General features: G+C 44.0%; 1 protein-coding gene across 4 annotated transcripts in view; it reads right to left on the reverse strand.

Annotated features, from left to right (window-relative positions):
- Window positions 1–14,223, reverse strand: part of SCAI (suppressor of cancer cell invasion) — a 62,549-nt gene that overhangs the window by 45,023 nt on the left and 3,303 nt on the right. For all 4 annotated transcript variants that reach the window (XM_058159408.1, XM_058159407.1, XM_058159404.1 and 1 more), the window contains exon 2: window positions 8,579–8,675. The gene's annotated coding sequence lies outside the window, so the exon portion shown is untranslated. The remainder of the gene's footprint in view (window positions 1–8,578; window positions 8,676–14,223) is intronic.

Consider the following 14,223-nt stretch of genomic DNA (forward strand, 5'->3'; position numbering starts at 1 on the left):
TTTGATCCAGTGAAGCTCCTTGGCTAAAATTAGAAAAAGTCCAATTAAAAGTGTGTGTGTGTGTGTGTTTGCACGCGCACACACAAACACACACACATACATTCTCTCCCCCCCCCCCCGTCTTCTCCAGCAGTTTTAATTGCTTTGTTTCTTGGCTTTACCTTTTAATAATCTGCTGGAACAGTTGCAAGAGAGAACAACAATTCTGAAGAGAGTTGACGGATGGTTAGTTAGCCCTGTAAGCTCACAAACCTGTCCCAGAGGAACAGGAAAAGTTTCCAGACCCAGGAGGAGCAGATGCTTGCATGCATAAAGATCTCAGGTTCCATCCTTCACAATTCTTGGTTAAGAAGACCAAATGGCCAAGCCAATAAGGCCAGGAGAAGACGTCTACCTGAGAACGGAAAGAGAGTCGCCACCAGTTCTGAGCAAACCACGAATGAGCAAAGAGAAGACCAGTGGATAGTCTTACACCAGGGGTCTGCAAACTTGGCCCGTTTAAGACTTGTGGACTTCAACTCCCAGAGTTCCTCAGCCAGCTTTGCTGGGAGTCGAAGTCCATAAGTCTTAAAAGGGCCAAGTTTGCAGACCCCTGGTCTACACTAAATCCAGAAACCCTTCGGTTCCAAAGCAATTCAATTCAATTTCAATGTGTTTCTTCTGTATAGATTTTAGGGTGGTGCTAAAATATTTTGGAGACCACCTCCGTATTTAAACGGAGAAAGAGGAGGAGGAGGAAGAGGAAGAGGAAGAGGAGGAGGATGATTATTGTGGGGTCCTTGGTGCTCTCTGAGTTTGGTGGTTTTCTTGCAGATGTTTCATGACCCAACTAGGTAATATTATCAGTGCTTAGAAAGGAGGAGGAGGAGGAGGAGGAGAACTACTGTGTGGTCCTCGGAGCTCAGAGTTTGGTGGTTTTCTTGCAGATGTTTCATGACCCAACTAGGTAACGTCATGAATGTTAAAAGGGAGTGGGGTGTGTGGAGGAGGAGGAGGAGGAGGGAGAGGGAGAGGGAAAGGAGGACAACCTTGGGATCTTTGGTACCCTCTGAGCTTGGTGGTTTTCTTGCAGATGTTTCATTTGAAGGATGCCGGCTGGGCGATCCTGGGAGTCGAAGTCCGCCCATCTTAAAGTTGACGAGATGACGAAAGACTGCTCCGCTGTTTTGCAAAGAGGCAAAGAGAGGACACTGAAGTCCGTCGTCGTCGCACCAAAATAACCTCCCAGGTGAACTGAAAGCAAACCGTCAACATGCCCAGGAGCTTTGTGATGGGCCCACAGGAGCTTTAGCAAATCCCAGCCCAGAAGCGACTGTCCCAGGAGGACCCAGGTCGCCGAAAAAGAGAAAGGAAAAACCTGCCGGGCGACAATCCCAAAAGGGTCGACTGGATATTGAGACACAAACACACACACCCTTGCACGCACAGAAGGGGAGAGAAATGAGAGAGAGCCGAGGCTGGTGCGCAGGAAGAAAAGGGAAATAAAACCCTTGTTATTTTTAGTCTTCAAAAGCAGCGACATGATCGGCCGGCTGGATGAAAATAGCAGAACCCAATTAAGGCAGCAAGGGCGAATCCCACGTTTAGCCCAACTCTTAGAAACAGCTGTTAGGCCTACCTTGAGAAGAAAAAAAGACGGGGGTGGGGGGGGAGCTTTTAATTCTTATTTATTTTCTGCTTTGTTTCTTCCTGGCCTTATTGATTTGTTTGTGTGTTAAGAGGACCGAAACACAATACTAATCCTATGCTCCAAATATACAACGCAGTTTGCCCAGGCACACGCGCAGGCAGCAGCCACCCCAAAAATAGCCACCTCTTTGTCACGATTCTACAATTCTAGAAAAGTTGTCGGGGTGGGTGGGCTTGTTTTTGGTCGATCTGCAGCAGAACGCTGGCCGGATTCTCCACCCTGCAACCGAGAAGAGACGGAAAAACTAAAAACCACTGGTTGGATTACCCAGGACCAGGGGCGACATTGTAAGGGAGTAGATTAATACTATCGAACGCGTCCAGAAATATTTTACTAGAAGAGTTCTTCGCTCCTCCGAAAACAACAAAATACCTTATACCACCAGGCTTGAAATCCTGGGATTAGAAAACTTAGAACTCCGCCGACTCCGACATGATCTGTGTTTAACACACAGAATCATCTATTGCAATTTCCTTCCTGTAAAAGACTACTTCAGCTTCAATCGCAACAATACAAGAGCAAACAATAGATTCAAACTTAATGTTTGAAGACTTCAAACTTGATTGCAGAAAATATGACTTTTGTAACAGAGTTGTTAACGCTTGGAACTCACTACCTGACTCTATAGTCTCTACTCAAAACCCCAAAATCTTCAACCAAAAACTGTCTACTATTGACCTCACCCCATTCCTAAGAGGACTATAAGGGGCGTGCATAAGAGCACAAAAGTGCCTACCGTTCCTGTCCTATTGTTCCCTTCATTATAGTATTATATGCATACTTTTACTTATACTTTTACTTATATATACTTTTTTTCCCTCTCATGATGGGTTATTGTTTATGTTGATGATTGTATATACAGTTGTGACAAAATGAAATAAAAAAATATATATGCTAAAATACTAGAATTAGTAGGTGGATATAACATGAGCTTAAACATATTCATAGTGAACCTTACAACATGATAGAATAGAATAGAATAGAATATTTTAATTTGTATACCGCCCTTCTCCCGAAGGACTCAGGGTGGTGAACAGGCAGATAAAATACAAACATACACAATAGTAAAAACAACCCTTAAAAAACTGATTTAAATTTGCCCAAATATTAAAATAACATACACCCCCATAAAATTACAAAAATTTAAATTTTAAAAACCCATCAAAAGTCAATTAAAATTTAAAGATAAAAAAATCGAGCTAGTCCAGCCATACGAAATAAATAGGTTTTAAGTTCGCGGCGAAAGGTCCTAAGGTCTGGTAGTTGTCGAAGTCCGAGGGGATGATAGCAGTCTTCCAATATTTGAGGGGGTGCCCCAAAAAAGAGAGGGGGTCAAATTATTCTCCAAAGCACCAGAAGGCAGGACAAGAAGCAACGGGCGGACACTAATCAAGGAGAGAAGCAACCTTAGAACGAAGGAGGAATTTCCTGACCGTGAGAACAGGAATTATTGCTTGTCTCTGAAATGGTGGGTGCTCCAATGCTTGAGGTTTTTAAGAAGAGACTGGACAGCCATTTATCCGGGATGGCGGTATAGCTTGAACAGGGGGTCCCTTCCAACTTGGGGATTCTCTTCTTCCGGTTACTTGGTCTGTAAAGATCTTTGGATTCAGCTGCCAGCCCAGATTTCAAGGAAAGCCACGTTAAGGGGCCTCAGATAAAAAGTTGACTTTGTATATAACATACAAAATGGATGAAGACTATCGCTTAACACATTGTAAGCCGCCCTGAGTCTTCAAAGAAGGGCGGGATATAAATTCAAATTAAATTAAAAAAAAGAGATCCATCCCGTAGTGTGGCTTACACTTCTCTGAACAAATACACCGGAGCTTTGTTTGAAAAGGCCAGGGTCTGAAGGTGTGGATTTTATCGTGCCTCTGGGAAGGTTTTAAAAATAACAAAGAGCAGAGGAGGGAGGGAGGCGTGTGTCTGTCTGTTTGTCTGTCTGTGTCTCTCTGTGTGTGTGTTTTCCTGCTTACCGCTTGCCAAATAAAACCAGCTGCAGATCCCTTCAAATGTGCGGGATGGTGCAACACCGTTGTGTTTTGTTTTTTTTGTCTTTTGCGGTGATTAATTGATGTATTAGATGAATGATTTGATGCTTCCCGAAGAAGGACCTCAGCTGCTCCCAAGGCTATCTCCTCTCCATTTTTAACAGGGCTTGGTTTTTTTTCACCGCAAGAAAGATCAGTTGTGCCTTTTGGGGGGAAAAGACCCTTTGCAATAAGTATGAGCTATGTGATGGAGATAGATAGATAGATAGATAGATAGATAGATAGATAGATGGAAGATATAAGATAGATAGATAGATAGATAGATAGATAGATAGATAGATAGATAGATAGATAGATAGATAGATAGATAGATAGATTTTTTTTTTTATTATTTGCATTTATATCCCGCCCTTCTCCGAAGACTCAGGGCGGCTTACACTATGTTAGCAATAGTCTTCATCCTATTTGTATATTTGTATACAAAGTCAACATTGCCCCCAACAATCTGGGTCCTCATTTTACCTACCTTATAAAGGATGGAAGGCTGAGTCAACCTTGGGCCTGGTGGGACTAGAACCTGCAGTAATTGCAGGCAGCTGCTGTTAATAACAGACTGTCTTACCAGTCTGAGCCACAGAGGCCCATAGATAGAAAGAAAGAAGATAGATAGATAGATAGATGGAAGATATGAGATAAGATAGATAGATAGATAGATAGATAGATAGATAGATAGATAGATAGATAGATAGACAGATAGACAGATAGACAGATAGACAGATAGACAGATAGACAGATAGACAGATAGATAGATAGATAGATAGATAGATAGATAGATAGATAGATAGATAGATAGATATGTGATGGAGACATATATAACAGGGGACAGGGGGCTCAATGGCTAAGACACTGAGCTTGTCGATCGGAAGGTCGGCAATTCAGCTGTTCGAATCCCTAGTGCCGCGTAACGGGGTGAGCTCCCGTTCCTTGTCCCAGCTTCTGCCAACCTAGCAGTTCGAAAGCACATTAAAAAAAGGCAAGTAGAAAAACAGGGACCGCCTTTGGTGGGAAGGGAACAGCGTTCCGTGCGCCTTTGGCGTTGAGTCATGCCGGCCACATGAGCACGGAGACGTCTTTGGACAGCGCTGGCTCTTCGGCTTTGAAACTGAGATGAGCACCGCCCCCTAGAGTCAGGAACGACTAGCGCATATGTGCGAGGGGAACCTTTACCTTTATGTGATGGAGAACCTCCACAGATACAATCACAAACTGTGTTAAACCTTACAACCTCGGTGTTTTGTTTTGTTTTTTGAAAAGAGGTGGCTTTTCCCCTCCTCCGAAGACCCCTGAACCTTAAGGATTTCTTTGCACTTCCAAGTGGCCAGCTGCAAAATCTCCATACGTACTCACTATAAGTCCCCGGCTTTTTAATTCTTAAAAAGAGTACCCAAGAAAAACAGCTGGCCAGAAAGATACTACTGCAAACACCATTCCTTTTATTCTGTATGCACAATATTCGATCCCGCTCTTAATCTGGCTCTCCCCTCCGGGCCTTCTCTGCAAAGCTAGGAAATCCCTCCAGCTTGGGTCAATATAATTTGGACCTAGGATCGTTCTTCAGACAAAGAAAACAACTCCATGGTTTTAAACTAATCCTATGGAAGGCCCTTGAGAACGAGGTTTTTTGACAGCAAGGGGAAAGGCGAAGGCACCAAAACAGATTTATGATTGCCGTGTTTTACCGGGCTTCAGCTTCAGTAAATTTACTCCTGGAGTAGATCCGTACCATAAAACAAACCCCCAATAATCACCAGCTCGCAATTCTCCCCTTGATTTAACAGTACATCAATGATCCAACCTGAGATAACACCACCAAAGGAGGAAGTCATATGCTAGGAGGGACAGAATGGTTGGTGAGGAACCGGTCAAGATTGTTGCTGAACTACAATTCCCAAAAGCCGAAGATACCTAACCAAAGGAGGGTGCTGGAAGCTGGGGCTCAGCTCATATGTCCTTCACCCCAGCTTCCGGTTACCTTCATTAATCTAGTCCTGGTAGTCCTTGACTTATAACTTTGTTGTTGTTAGTTGCGAAGTCGTGTCCGACCCATCGCGACCCCATGAACAACGTTCCTCCAGGCCTTCCTGTCCTCTACCATCCTCTGGAGTCCACTGAAGCTCACGCCGACTGCTTCGGTGACTCCATCCAGCCACCTCGTTCTCTGCCGTCCCCTTCTTCTTTTGCCCTCCATCGTCCCCAGCATTCGGCTCTTCTCCAGGGAGTCCTTCCTTCTCATTAGGTGGCCAAAGTAGTTGAGTTTCCTCTTCAGGATCTGGCCTTCTAAAGAGCAGTCAGGGTTGACCTCCTCTAGGACTGACTTGTTTGTTCGCCTTGCAGTCCAAGGGACTCGCAGGAGTCTTCTCCAGCACCAGAGTTCAAAGGCCTCGGTTCTTTGGCGCTCAGCCTTTCTTATGTTCCAACCTTCACAGCCATCCATTGCAACTGGGAAAACCAACTAACTAAACTTATAACTAACTAACTATAACTAAACTTATAACTTTTGTGACTGCTGAAAGTTACAACGACACTGAGAAGTGGTGTCAGCGTTCCAGGGAAGAAAAAAAACCCAACTCCAAGTAAAAACTCCGAAGCGAGCAACTTTCAAAGTTCTACTTACTAGGATAGGTATACTGGCACATCTGGGGAAAACCCGAATCTGAAAAGTCCAAGTTTTCCCTCAGTAAATCAAAAAAACCCCAAAACCATCTCCTGACTCTGCAGTCCATCACATGCTCCAATCGCCAACCGTCCCATCTCGAGACAGCACTCCGGCCACCCCTCCTCCAGATGCAGGATCGGCCTGACCTTGACCGACAGGAAGAATGCTTATTATGTCTAAAGACAACCCCTCTACTAAATCCCCCCCTCTTCCTACTTTCCCACTTATGAGAAGAAAGTAGCAGCACGGCAGCTTCCGGCTTAATACGGCTTCCAAAGCTGACAAGTGGCTTACGACCATTTTTCACGCTTACGACCACGGCAGCATCCCCACAGTTTCTGCCACAAAGAAGCGTGGGTGAACCTGCACCCCAAAGCACCAGAAGGCAGGACGAGAAACAGCGGGCGGGGGCTAATCAAGGAGAGAAGCAGTCTGGAATTAAGGAGAAACTTCCTAACAGTGAGGACAATTAACCAGTGGAACGGCTTGCCACCAGAAGTTGGGGACGTGCCATCACTGGAGGTTTTTAAGAAGAGACTGGACAGCCACTTGTTTGAAATGGCATAGGGTCTCCTGCTTGAGCAGGGGGCTGGACTAGAAGACCTCTAAGGTCCCTTCCAGCTCTATTCTGATTGACTGATTGATTGATTGATTGATTGATTGATTGATTGAAATGGGTCTACGGTCTCCTGCTTGAGGAGGGGGTTGGACTAGAATAGGGGTCTCCAACCTTGATCCCTTTAAGACTTGTGGACTTAGAACTTCATAACAGCCGCAAGGCTTTCGATTGCTCAATATTGGAAGAAAGAAGAATTACCTACAATTGAAGAATGGACACTCAAAGTATCAAATTTGGCAGAAATGGCCAAAATTTCTGCTTACTTGAAAGGCTATACACAAGAAAAATATATTTTAGAATGGAAAATGTGGATTGATTATATTCAAAATAAGTATCAGATAAAAAAATATCGAATAGCATATGAGTAAATTTAGGAAATATTTTGTATTAGATTTATTTCTGAAGGAGAGGGGAATTGAGAGTGTGATTATGTGTGGAGTGACTAGAGATTATAATTTAGGAATTATTTTGGATTATGATTGTTAGTTTTGATACCCTGCATTTTGTTCTGGGAAGTCGGGGTGGGGGTGGGGGGTAGGGGTAGGGGAATTGGGCGTTTGAGGGTAGAGGATGGAGTGATGGTTAATGTACAGGGATTATTGAAGATGTATAAATATAATTAATGTAGGGTCGGGTCTGCCCAGTTACCATTTTAGAACGGTGGGGAGGGAGAAAAGAGGAGAGAGTAGGAGGTAGGAAAGAGGAGAAGAGGAAGGAAGAGGGGTAGAAGAGGGAGAAGGAAGGTGTAGGGTGGAGGGAGGAGAGGATGTAGATAAGAGAAGGAGAGGAAGGTCTGGAAAGCAGAAGAAGGTAGAAGAGGGGAGAGTGTTAAAAAGGGGGGGGGTGACTGGGCAAGCCCGACTAATTGTATATAACTGTACATTGGATGAGCTGTTTGATAGGATTGTAAAAAGAAAACTTTTTTATGGAAAAAAAAAAAAAACTTGTGGACTTCAACTCCCAGAGTTCCTCAGCCAGCTTTGCTGAGGGAGTTGAAGTCCACAAGTCTTAAAGGGACCAAGGTTGGAGACCCCTGGACTAGAAGACCTCGAAGGTCCCTTCCATGTAACTGACATGATTTGATTGCACTGTTGGTTGTACGAGTCTTAAGACCCACCCTTCCAACCCGGAATTTAAAAGAGGAGAAACTTCTTCATTTGGGGTCCCTTCCGGGAAACCGCACTGCCAACGCACACTGTCCATGCCAACTCCTTGCCAAGACACTCTCTGGTGCCAGGGCTGAGATCACTGGCAGGGTAGCTTATTCCACCCCACATGTCGGGACCCTTATTCCTGCCTCACTCCTGGGGAAGTTCAGAGGTTTGCAACCACCGCAGTGCGAGGGAGACGAAGACGACTTTGTTGCTCTAATTACCAAGATCCAACAGGCTAATAATTATTTTCCTCTCGTCGCCCACGTGGAAAATTGTATGTGTACGAGAGGAAGCGTTTGTAAAATTAGCTAGGCGCCCACAGCACAACGAAAGGGGCGAGGAATACAGGAATATAGGGAAGAATTGGGAGTCGGCCTGGCGGAGGAGCCGGGTTTCAAGACCTACCTTAACTCATGAAAGCCGCTTCCCCCGATCGGTGACCATCAACTCTTAGAGACCCATCTGGCGTGCCCGGTTTCTGACGGAGACACACTGGCGCGAACTGCAAGGGACACAAAGGATGGCCAGATTATGAAGACTGGTGAGAAATGCTACAACGACTCTATTCATCATCCGGATGGGATATTATATTGGCATTAAGAATTGTTAAATCTAATTTTGCGACGCTTCTTCTCCGGTAACATTGTATCGCTAACTAGGGCGTACGAAACCTTTGCCAGGCCGATTCTCGAATACAGCTCGTCTGCCTGGAATCCACACTGTATATCGGACATTAATACGATTGAGCGGGTCCAGAGGTATTTCACGAGAAGACTCCTCCGCTCCTCCGCTCGCAATAAAATCCCTTATGCCACCGGGTTTGAAATTCTGGGCTTGGACAATCTGGAACTGCGCCGCCTGCGGTCTGATCTAAGCATAGTACACAAAATTGTCTGCCACTACCTCCTGCCTGTCAACGACATCTTCAGCTTCAACCACAATAATACACGGGCAAACAAGCGATACAAACTCAAGGTAAACCGCTCCAAACTCGATTGCAGAAAATACGACTTCAGCAACTGAGCGGTCAACGCCTAGAATGCTCTACCCGACTCCGTTGTTACAGTCCTCAAACCCCCACAGCTTCAACCTCAAATTGTCTACCGTGGACCTCACCCCATTCCTAAGAGGTCCGTAAAGAGGGCGCGCATAAGCGCACCAGAGTGCCTACTGTCCCTGTTCCTTGTATCCTTACAATTTATACTGATATTGTTTCCCGATTGCTTATTTGTAGCCTATGACTATCACTAAGTGTTGTATCATTGTTAAATTTGTACCCTATGACTATCATTAAGTGTTGTAAGTGTTGTACCTTGATGAACGTATCTTTTCTTTTATGTACACCGAGAGCGTATGCATCAAGACAAATTCCTTGTGTGTCCAATCACACTTGGCTAATAAAGAACTCAACTCTATTCTATTCTATTCTATTCTATTCTATTCTATTCTATTCTATTCTACTCTACTCTATTATTCTATTCTATTCTATTCTATTCTATTCTATTCTATTCTATTCTATTCTATTCTATTCTATGATTCTTGGTGAACATATCTTGTCTTTTATGCACACTGAGACTGTATGCACCAAAGACAAATTCCTTGTGTGTCCAATCACATTTGGCCAATAAAGAATTCTATCCTATCCTATCCTATCCTATCCTATCCTATCCTATCCTATCCTATCCTATCCTATCCTATTCCTTCTCCTATCCCATCCCATCCCATTCCTTCTCCTATTCTATTCCATTCCATTCCATTCCTTCTCCTATTCTATTCCATTCCATTCTCATTCAAAATATCCAAACCTAAAATCAAAATTTCATTCTCTCCCTCCCCCCCCCGCCCCGTTTTGAGCAAGCAGTCCAGAATTGGGACCAAAACTAGAATAAACTCATAATAACAGTCCATTTCAACTAGAATAAACTCATCAAAACAGTCCATTTCAACTAGAATAAACTCATCAAAACAGTCCATTTCGCCATCTCTGTTCAACCTAGCACGAAGTGGGTTAACAACTAAGTCAGGGTTGCCATCCTGCCAAGATAATAATCCTTGAAGAGGTGAGGGGGGGGGCTACGTGGGGAGGAGCAAACTGCCGGCAGCAAGAGGCTCTGATAGTGACGAGGACAGGTTGTCACATCCTGAAGGCGCCCCGGCGCCAACCCCCAGGTAGGCAGAGGGACCCCTGGGAATAGGAAACCTGAGAATTACGTTTTCTCCCGCAAACAACCAAGGCGGGCGTGCGGGAAGCTGCAGGACAAAGAAAACTACGAAGCCCGGGGGAAAGGCAGCCACCGCTCTCTAAAGGCACATCAGGTGGCAGCGTGCCAGCTTTGCTCCGATACCCAGCCAAGTCCTGCCCCGTTACCTCAAAGAAGTCAGGAAATGCATTTCTACTACAGCCAAGTTCCTGGAGAGCATCTACGTCTAGCATCTGCCGATTGGGGGGGGGGGCGGGGAAGAAAAAAAACAAAACAAAACCAACCCTTCTGGGTGCAAAGAACTTGTTAAGGTAAAACAGATAGACCGGTCTTCCGACGGAAAGGCCCACCTGCCACCAAGTTGGGCCCCTTCCTTTCTAGGAAGGACGACCAAGCAAGGTGACGGCTTGAGTAGGAGAAAGGGAGAGGGGTGGGTTTGTTTTTTTTTGTTTTTTTTAACAGAGAAATGCCTTCCAAATACCCCAAAGCCAGGTCTGGGTTTGCATTTCCCAAAGCAGGAACTACGACCACACTTCAGACATCCACCCCAAAAAACAACAACAACGAAGACAGCACAACGGTAGCTCGACAAAGCTTCTGGTATCTTATTGGAAGCCCTTAAAACTCCATAAAGTCTCAACGAGTGCGTCTTCGTGGACTACCATTTATACGCATGTGCAATCCTTTCAACGCACAATATTTTTTTAGGGTTTGGGTCTTTTAACTGAAAGGGCAAAGTCTCTTTTAAGTCAGGCTTGATAGTTGGGGGGGTGTCCTCCACGTAGCCTTCATAGCAGCAAAAGGGGAAATTTTCAGCCATTGGTTCCTGCCAGTAGGAATATATATAGGTCTTTGGTTGTTCGGGTTTTCTCCCGTGTAAAATTGGAAGTGTCTTGGCGACGTTTCGACGAAGTCTCATTCGTCATCTTCAGGCTCCAGCTTCGTGCTTCTGGGAGCAATGTGTGATCGCAGCTGTTTCTTCCTTTTAACTGCTGCGATCACACATTGCTCCCAGAAGCACGAAGCGGAAGCCTGAAGATGACGAATGAGACTTCGTCGAAACGTCGCCGAGACACTTCCAATTTTACGTGGGAGAAAACCCGAATGACCAAAGACCTACATAGATATAGACTCGTACACATATATACATGCAAACAAAGAGAGAGAGAACATAGGAGAACCCTATGGGAGAAATCGAGTGAGGCCGTTAAGTTTATGGCTTAGAAGATCTTATTTTTCTAATCCCATGGAAGCATAGATATATTTGTGTGTATACACAGAACTCATCAGAGGACTATTCCCAAATTCATTTCCCTTCTCAAGCAAGTTGTGGACCTCTGCAAGGAAAGCTGAAAATCAACACAAGATTCTGATTCAAATGCTCTAACGATTGTCAAAAGAGCAGAAGAGACACATTGGTGGAGTAGGATTTTTTTTTTTAAAAAAAGGGACATTAATAATCTCTGTTTTTAAAAAAAAAAAAAAGTCTACTTGAAGTCCACACGCCACTGAAGTTGTCAAGATTGGGAAATATATTGTAGGTCTAATTCATTCCTATTAAGTCAAACACCTCGTATGCAGAATTTAGAGAGCTGCCTGCTGTCAGATTCGGGGTTTTTTCTCCCTTCCGTTTTAAGCCCAAAATAGATTCTCCAGGAGAATTATTTTCCTCGTTGCCTGTATTGAAACTTTGTGGAAGAGATTCAAAGAATAGATGCCTTTACAAGACCCTGTCATAAAAAAAAAAACACAAAAAAACACCAAGCCACAAATTCAGCGATGTGCATAGAAAAATATATTCCCTATTTTGGGGTAGAATAGAATAGAATAGAATAGAATAGAATAGAATAGAATAGAATAGAATAGAATAGAATAGAATAGAATAGAATAGAATAGAATAGAACAGGAACAGGAACAGGAACAGGAACAGGAACAGGAACAGGTATAGGAATAGATTAGAATAGAATAGAATAGAATAGAATAGAATAGAATAGAATAGAATAGAATAGGAATAGGAATAGGAATAGGAATAGGAATAGAATAGAATTCTTTATTGGACAAGTGTGATCGGACACACAAGGAATTTGTCTTGGTGAATATACTCTCAGTATTATATTTATATTATAGTATATAATGTAAGTTATAAGTTATATAAATAAATAAGTTATATTTATAGTATTATATTATATTTTTCTCATAAAAGAAAAGATACCTTCATCAAGAATCACAAGGTACATCACTTAATGATAGTCATAGGGTACAAATAAGCAATCAGGAAACAATCAACATCAATATAAATTGTAAGGATACAAGCAAAAAAGTTACAGTTATACCGTCATAAGAGGAAGGAGATGGGTGATGGGAACGATGAGATTAATAGTAGTGCAGACTTAATGAATAGTTTGACAGTGTCGAGGGAATTATTTGTTTAGCAGAGTGATGGCCTTCGGGGAAAAACTGTTCTTGTGTCTAGTTGTTCTAGTGTGCAGATGGAAACTGAGTTCTATCAAGGTCCATAACTCCCTCTTTTTACGAAAAGGACCTCTTAAATAAACATTACCTAACTAGGAAGCAATGCCTCCATGAAGGACCCAACCAGAGAGGAAGACATTAAGAAAAAGTGCCTGGTATCATTGGGCCTAATCTAGCAGCACCTATGATCAACCGAAGATCGTTCCTAGCTAATGCAGCTAGTCCTCGATTTACGATCACAATTAGGCCCCAAACGGTCACTAAACGAACTGTTGTTAAATTGTATAGAGACACAATTCTATTCTAGGGCAGGAGCAGAACAGGTAAAAAGGAAAGAGCAGCGGTGGATTGCTACCAGTTCGCCCTGGATCCGGCAAACTCGTAGCGGCGGCAGGAGGCTCCACCCACCCGCCCAGACGCTTCTGCGCATGCACAGAAGCTCCTGCACATGCGCAGAAGTGTCGCGCATACACACAAGCACCCACAAGCGAACCGGTAGCAAACTAAATTGAAACCCACTCCTGGGAAAGACCCAAGCTATAAATATCCTTTCGGAATAAGCTGGTAGTAACACAAATACGAAGGGGGAAAAAATGAAAAACAGAAGCCAGTCTATTTTCTTAAGAGCAACTTTTGACACCTTGGCTGAGATCCGCTTGTTAAAAGCAAGAGGGGTATTAGGTGTGCTTTGGCTTTGACGGCTGAGAGTGTGTGTGTGTGTGTGAGAGAGAGAGAGAGACAGAGAGAGAGAGAGAGAGAGAAACACAACACATGCACCAAACTACTGCAAGATTAATGGGTAGATACAACATTTGTGTAGCGGGAAAGAAGAACCATACCGCTTATTCAATTAATCGTCATTTAACACAAATTGTGATTCTGGAGTGTGTGTGGGGGGGAGAGAGAGAAGACAGCAAGAGGGCAGAGGGAGAAGCAAGGACATCCCCCCTCCCCACACACACACACAGATGTACTAGACAAGCACAATCCAGAAAGCTTCCTCATAAAATGCTTCCATTGCACACCGCCCGAAAGGCTCAAAAGGCAGCCAGCCCTCCGCAGAGCAAGAGAGGCTCAAGTGCTAAGCCCCCCCAACCACAATTTTAGGACACCAGAATGCTCCGGGGTTTCTCTGAGGAGGGGTGGGGGGGGCGTCCCCCCATTCACACACAAAAGCAATAAAATAAATAAATAAAATGGTGGAAGTCCAGGAGAGGGAAAGGGGTAAAAAAGACCACCGTTTTTCTGTTGCCGACCATTGTCTGATAGATCCTTGTGGAACATCTTCATGTCATTTCCCTCCCCCCCCTCCATCCCAAATTTTTAGGTCTTCCCAGAAAATGCCCTGTTTTGCAGACCTACACACACAAACACACA

The sequence above is a fragment of the Ahaetulla prasina genome, chromosome 16 (genome assembly GCF_028640845.1).
Source record: "Ahaetulla prasina isolate Xishuangbanna chromosome 16, ASM2864084v1, whole genome shotgun sequence".
NCBI lineage: Eukaryota > Metazoa > Chordata > Lepidosauria > Squamata > Colubridae > Ahaetulla > Ahaetulla prasina.